At 39.9% G+C, this 7,350-nt stretch overlaps 1 pseudogene; it reads left to right on the plus strand.

Moving 5' to 3' along the window:
- The first annotated feature begins 692 nt into the window (after positions 1-692).
- LOC118553804 (dynein light chain 1, cytoplasmic pseudogene) lies at positions 693-937 on the plus strand (annotated as a pseudogene).
- Positions 938-7,350: the final 6,413 nt, after the last annotated feature.

Raw genomic sequence — 7,350 nt, forward strand, 5'->3', positions numbered from 1 at the left:
TGTGATATGACTTAATAATAATGTCATAATATTAATTATTATACACTTTGTGCCAAATTAACATATAAACATTTGCCCATTTAATTGTTCTCGCTACCGTGGTGTTGTTATCCCTATTTAGTAGACAGGCAAACTGAGACTTACACAAATTAAGAAACGTGACAAAAATCTAACAGACAGAAGATAGAAAAGGGAGCCACCATTTCAACTTATGAGTGTTTTTCTTTAAAACCTGGGCTATCAGCCAATATACTATATTGCCTTAAAACAACATTATCATTTTGCTAATTTATTCATAGTAAGCAATGAATATTCACTAAGTGCCGGGCACTGTTCTAGGCCCAGTAGAATACATTAGTAAATAAAATAAGGTTGTGCTGTTGCGGAGCTTACATTCTAGTAGGAGAGGATGGACTAAAAAAACAAGTGCAGAAACATAGGTACTTTTGTGTATATAATGCATACACGATGTAAAATGTAATGAGGAGAGCCAGAACTCTTTCTGTGTGACCTCTTTACAAAAATATTAACATCTAGTGGGTCAAGGTGTACAGCTAACAAAAAACTGGTGCATTTCAGAGATGGGCCAGGCTTTGGTAGGGATGGCTACACCTGCGGAGTCTGAGCATCGCCAGCCGCTCCCCCAGGAGACTGGTTGAGTTGACCAGCCCCCCTCCCGCCCCAAGTTAGCCATGTGCCACCAAAAAGCTGGGATCAAAAATGGCCATATGCCTGAGAAAATGCAACGGGACTTGGGGGAGTGTATTACCCAGGCGTTGGAGAAATATAGAGAAGGCCACTGCGGCCCATATTCAGGAGTTTGAGCTGTCGCTGCATCGTGTGGAGGAACTGCAGTAGTCACGTGACACACGGACCCAAACACTTCATCTACATTCACCTGGGCCAGGTGGCCATGCTTCTGTTCCAACCTGGTTAAAGGCAAGGACTGTGTCACACACCCAAGGATCGGTCCAAAAACAAGGACTAAAGCCTACCTTTCAAATACCAGAGACTGATGTCTTCGGCCTCGTCTAAGGGAACGCCTTGATTTTTGAACCTTTATTGTGTTGTTTTGTACAGGGCATTCTCCGTACGAATTTATGGTGTTTATAGAAAAATTAGCAAAACAGCTTCCATTTGTATTTGTTTTCTATTCCATGCCTCTCTGCCTCTTGTTTTTTCTCCTCAAAATCCATTCCTTTCAAAAAAGAAAAAAAAAATCTCTTGGAGAAGCAAAACAACAGAAACTGGTGCCTTCCGACTCTAGGGGAAAATCCTGCCATGGTTAGATTGTTAAGATGAAGTCGGTGGCTTTCGGTCAGACGTTGCAATCTCCAACGCTTGCCAGTAGGTGGCAGTCATGCCTTATAAACATTAGAGAGAGGAGCCTGATTGGCACTTAGAGCTTAAAATGAGACTTAACGTTCTTTGATTTTATAATGCTAGAGCTTCCTATGCTATCTAATTATCTCTGTCGAATGGGTTGGGTATATGAAAGACTTAATCAGTACAATTTGAAATACAGGTAATGTGGCTGTGTCACTCTCAGTGACAATTTATACAACTTTTATTTTAAGGCAGTCCTAAGAGTGTAGCATATCTTGTTGGAGCCTATGGATTATATTTATATTCATGATGAACAATCGACTGCATGATGAAAATAGGCTTATGGAAGTGCAGCATTCTGTTAAATTATATGGTCAGAACACACTTAGAGCTGAGAATCTAATAAAGGTTTTCACAGAGGAAAATGCGATTGAAAAATAAAACCCATGCCTAGAAATTGATATGCCTTTTAATCAAGCTTGCAAAGTTGTTCTCATAATTTGCACCGAATCTTTGCTACCTTACAGGAAGGAGAACATTACAATATGCTGCATTTAGAAAGAAAAGACATGCACATTTTGGGCTGTGATTAAAGGCCTACTCTGTCCCTACCATGATCCTTATCATTTTCCTTCAAAATTAGATCGAGGGGTTAGAACAGGTAAATGTATAGCACAGGGGCATCATCCTGTCCTTCAAACCACACTGCTATTTGCAGTGAGTGAGTGAGACCCAGTGTTGGAGGAAACATGAGATGGAGCGGTGAGCAGAATTTTCAAGGGCATGTCTATGTCTGACGATGTCTTTACTATCATTGTTTAAAGGTGCAGCCGCTGGGCCCTCAGACGCTCCCTTTTTGCTCTCACATGCTTGCTAGTCTGTAAGCCTACTGCATTTGCTGAGAATGTTATTTGCTTTCTGTCAGATTTACTGTCTGAATCGCAAGGCAACATCTTATTTTAAAAGCCTCCAGTCCCTTGTTGTTGCGTTAAGAAGCTATCAGTCAATTAGTATTCATAGAAAACATCTTGCTGATGTCTACAGCAGCCAATGAATGTGTGACTCAGTTACTTTTATGCTGAAGACCTGAGGATTCTAGTGCTTTCTCTGCTAGATCTAATTGTGAAAAAGTTGTGTTTCAGGAAGTTGCTAGACTTTTGGAAAGAAGATACCAACAGCCATGATTTTCAACTGCTAGCCTAGCATTTTGCTATTGTATTACCCTGAAGTTAGTGTGGAGACATTAGTGTTTGTTTACTCTTTCCCTCTCTGTATGTGCCTATTAATCTACTAGCCTCTTTCTGAATTAAATTTCATTTGTGAAGTTAAAACCTATTCTTTACCTTTTTTCTTGGAGGACAGCAGGAGGGTATGAGGATCCTTCAATCCCCAAAAGGGCTCTGAGTCTCTCTTCTCAGATCCTGTCTGTGAAGTTCCGCAGCTCATCTGTCTGTAGCTTCTGGTTCTTTTTGAAATTGGATTTAATCCAACTGCTCACTATGCTGAGTTCTTCTAAATGAAATCATGTCCAGTGCTTTTCACTTCTTTCTTAACTAAACCTTAGAGTTAAAAAAGTCCAGAATTTGCCCCTGATATTTTTTACAGCCCCACAAATGTTTTTCTTTTGCTGAGAAACTAAATTAAAAGATGCAGAAATCGGGGCTCCTGGGTGGCTCAGTCGGTTAAGTATCTGCCTTCAGCACTGGTTGTGATCTCAGGGTCCTGGGATCGAGCCCTGCATTGGGCTCTCCACTGTGCCAGGAGCCTGCTTCTCCCCTCTCCTTTTACCACCGCCCCCCACCCCCGTTCGTGCTCTCTCTCTCAAATAAATAAATAAAATCTTTTAAAAAATGCAGAAACCAATGAACTAGTAATAACAACCTGTCTTTAAGAGGGCTAAGATGGGAGAGGAACTAAATTTCCTACAGAAAAACAAAAATCTTTCTTTGATCTTGGTTTAGTGATAGTATTGAAGATTTCAACCTAATGCTACGTGGGTAAGAAAGTTCTTTCAGAGCATATGAGAACTGTCAATTTAGAGTCTTTGTGTAAGCCAGTTCGGTGCCGATCCCAGGAATCTGTCTGCAAGGGCTAGGGACAGGCTTCCTCCCAAATGGCTTGGTAAAAAGTGGGTAAGTTGGGAGAGTTTTTGATAGAGCAGAATCCGAGAGATTAAGGTGCGTTCCTTGTGCAACATGGTATTTCAATAGAGTGACAGCTAAAGAGTATAATTCCTACTCCCTGCCTTTCCTCTTTCTTGGAATGGTAAGGTGGAGAAAAAAAAAATCAACATTGTTTATAGCTTGAAAGAAAAGTTTTCACAAAACCATGGGAAAGTGGGAACTCAGTGCAGCTTTCTGAAGTGTCTGAAAGAAGACAGCATGGCTCACTGCTTCCAAATTAGATCACAAATTTTCTGGCTGATGGCAGCATCTTAGTCCTCACCCTAAAGGCAAAGATCTGAACAAATTACATTTTAATATCTTAGGTTCATTTATCCCTGCTGAGATCACACAGAAGCAAGGAAATACACATACATGGAAATCCAATAGGCCCAAGGGACAGGCAGCAGCGCGGTACACGAGAAGAGGGTAACAGTTAAAGCGAAATTAAACCTCTCTGCTTCTGCAGCAGATGATATGCCCTGCTTAACACATGTCATCACTCTGATGGAGTGCATGCCTCTTGGATAAAAGGGGCATGATGGATTTAAGAACCAAACTTTGTTTATCGAAATGTTCCTGTAGTTAATTGTTTAACCCTCACTTTGGTTTTTTTTCCCCCCAGATATACGGAAAAAATGCTAATGTTGGCGTAAAGCTCAAGTGAAATGTTTTTGTGGGAATATAACACCTTTGGGGAATAAACGTAGGAAAAGGTAAGATAAGCTATGACCAGACTGGGGAAGACTTTGTAGGCTGTCCTAAGGGGTTCCATCTTTATTCAATAGATGTTGGGAATCTCAGGAAGCTTTTGAGAGGGGAAATGATTGATATGGAGGAGGCATGTATTATACCTGTGGGTGGCAAAAAAGAGAAAGATCTTTAGGATACTGTTGCAGTGCTTGAGGCAAAGAGAAGTAGGAGCTAGAAGAAGGATAGTAAGAGTAGGAATGGAGATAAGAAAATTGATGAAAAGATGGTCATAAACGTGCAGGCTTGGCTGTGAGCAGGCAAGAAGAGAAAGGAATTCTGATAGTATGAAGTTTGAGACTGGGTCACCATCAGACTGGTGGTGCCGCTCATACAGATAGGATCCCGAGGAAGAGAAGCAGGCTTGGGAGGGGATGAGAATTCAGTTTTCAATATGGAGTGTGAAGGTCTTGTGAGAGAGAACCATATGGAAGTGTCCATGAAGGTACGGAAAATGCGAAACAAGAGTATGTTAGGGCCCAACTACAGTTGTTTGGGGAGAGAAGAATTAGGGCATATGAAGCAACTTTTCTCGGAGAGTTTATGCTTCCTCAAAAAATTTATTTTAATTTTACATTTTATTTTTCAACACATATGTGTATTTTTAACTTTGCTTTGCAACCGAGCTTGACAAATACTCAGTTAAATGAAAAAAATCTTAAGTGTACAAATTGATATTTATATTTGTTTTACTATGAGAATATGTTTTAATATTAGTTACGGTAAAACAAAATACATTCTTCTGGATGTTATTGTTTGTACTCTACCAGGGACCTGAGGGAGTATGCAAATGAGATTTGATTTCAATGGTCACTTGTAGTAATAGAAGGGATTGTGAGTGAAGAGAACTGTGAAAGGAAGATAAAGAGCCTCAGGGACACATTGGGGATGAATCTGTGTTTGAGAGGAAGAGGAAGATAAGCTGAAGAGGTTGATTGAAAAGTTCAGAGAATTAGTGTTGCTGGTACCATGGGGAAAACATGGATGATCGGCTCCCTCAAATGTTCCAGGGAAGGCTTCAAGGAGGAAGAAAGAGAGTTTGGATCAGGGTGGGGGGAGGTTGAGGGAGGAGAAAGGCAAGCAGAGCAAAGCGGTGGGAACCAATGGTTAACCAGTAAGTGGACAGTGACGAAGTAGAGGAAGGCGAGTTAGAATGAAAGAGCAAGCAGATGAGAACCAAGCAGTTTCAAAAGAAGGACAGGAAATCCAAGTGAGAGAGAACTCCATTCTGGGGGAGGCAGGAAGGGGTGGGAGGAACATCTTTAAGCTCCGATGAAACCCCAGATACTATGCTGTTTCTCTCCTTTATGTCTAGCAGAACTGCAAGGAATTCAGTGGTAAAAAAAATTCTGTTTTGTAAAGCTTTGATGAATCTGAGTTATATAGAAGGCAGCACTCTTTCTTGGCGGGAAACAAGTTACAGGGAATCCAGTCTGCTTAGACGGTCTTGTTGCATGCTGATGAGGAGCAAATCATTCTAGAAACTCCTTCCTTGCCAAGCTGGGGTTATTAGGATATGTCTGGGGTAATACAATGACCAGCTCCGCCTCTGTGATCTAGGGGGTTATTCTAGGCCCTCCAAGGATGCTAATTTAATTATTGCTACACTTGCTGGGAGATAGTCTCTAACAATCTTGGACTGAAGCACTATAATGGAAAGCATGGTTAGCTGGCATTTGACTTTGGCATTTGACCTCTACACTCTGTTCCTTGAGAAAACGAAAACCTACTTGTCACATTTGCTCATTGTGTACCAAATATTCCTATACCCACGAGAGGTTGGGCATATATTTCTTTTGCCAATTTGACCAAAGCAGCAAACACACTTCTTTTTCAAGTGGAAGATAATGAGACGCTTTACCCAGTTCCCTAGAGGGGCATCTCAGCACATCAACTCACTACTCTTACTTGTACCTCTCATCAAACATCAGTGTTAATTATGACTGATTAGGATGAGTTGGATTTGTTGACAGAATATCTAATGTAACTAATCAACTCCAATTTTTTTCAATGTTAATTTTGTAAATGTATTCCAACTGAAGCACCATGGGGTAAGAACTTTTCTTGTTACAGCTCTTGATCTATCAAAAATAGAAATAGGGGATAAACTATTGTATTGCAGTTTCCTTAAGTTGTTTAAGCTTGTGCCTGAGAAAAGCAAGGAAAGGCATAGACCAGTCTCCAGGAGTTGTAAGTGAGGTCTTGGTGTATTTGTATCAATGAACACAATTGTTCTCAGATGTCATCTATCTTGGGGTTGATTTCTTGAGAATTTCTCTTTTGAAGCAATGAATTTCATCTAAGGTCATTTTCCTCACAGTGTCATGTCTAAAAATGTAAACTCAAATTCATTTTGCTTGGGTGAATTAGCAACAACTCCTAGAGGTGTTGGAGGTATGTTGGGATATTGCAATATTGATGTTGAGACTTTTGGACTAACAGGGACATTTCCATATCCATGAAACCAGAACTATAAGCTTTAACAATAAACAGCTTCCCTTAGCAAATGTAAACATTCTGAAAATATTCTGATCTGACAAATAGAAAATGAGCTTAAATATAATCTTTCTCTCTTTTTAAAATTCTCCCCAAAGTCACCTTAATAGTTTTCTTAGAGATAGGTTTTTCATTTTTACAATTCGATCTCTCTATCCAAAGGTGCTATTTGAGTATGCTCTCCACTTGGCCATTCTGGGATTTGAGTGGGGTTTTTTTTGTGTGTGTGTGTGTGCTCAACTGAAATGTCGTACCCCAGTTTTCAATGGCAGAAGATGTAAGTTATATTAAATACATATAAAAATTTATATCAAAGAACATTCAAGGCATTATTTGCATAGTAGTTCATTTTTCCAAATTCTTACACTTAAAAGGATTTCTACTGTATCTATACATTTTTAGGTAAGTGGTCTCCTATACAGAAACCCAACCTCATGACCTCAAAGGTTATCACGAAAATGCTTATTTCATATATATTCACAGGGGATATAGAAAGACCGAGGATTTCCGTAGTTACACTTTAGAGGTCTGACTGAAGTTGGTAAGAAGCTATGAAATAGGTAAAGCTAACCTTTGCCCATTACCATGTAAATCATTTGGTTTCAGAATGTTTGCC

This window comes from Halichoerus grypus, chromosome 1, assembly GCF_964656455.1.
Source record: "Halichoerus grypus chromosome 1, mHalGry1.hap1.1, whole genome shotgun sequence".
Classification (NCBI taxonomy): Eukaryota; Metazoa; Chordata; class Mammalia; order Carnivora; family Phocidae; genus Halichoerus; species Halichoerus grypus.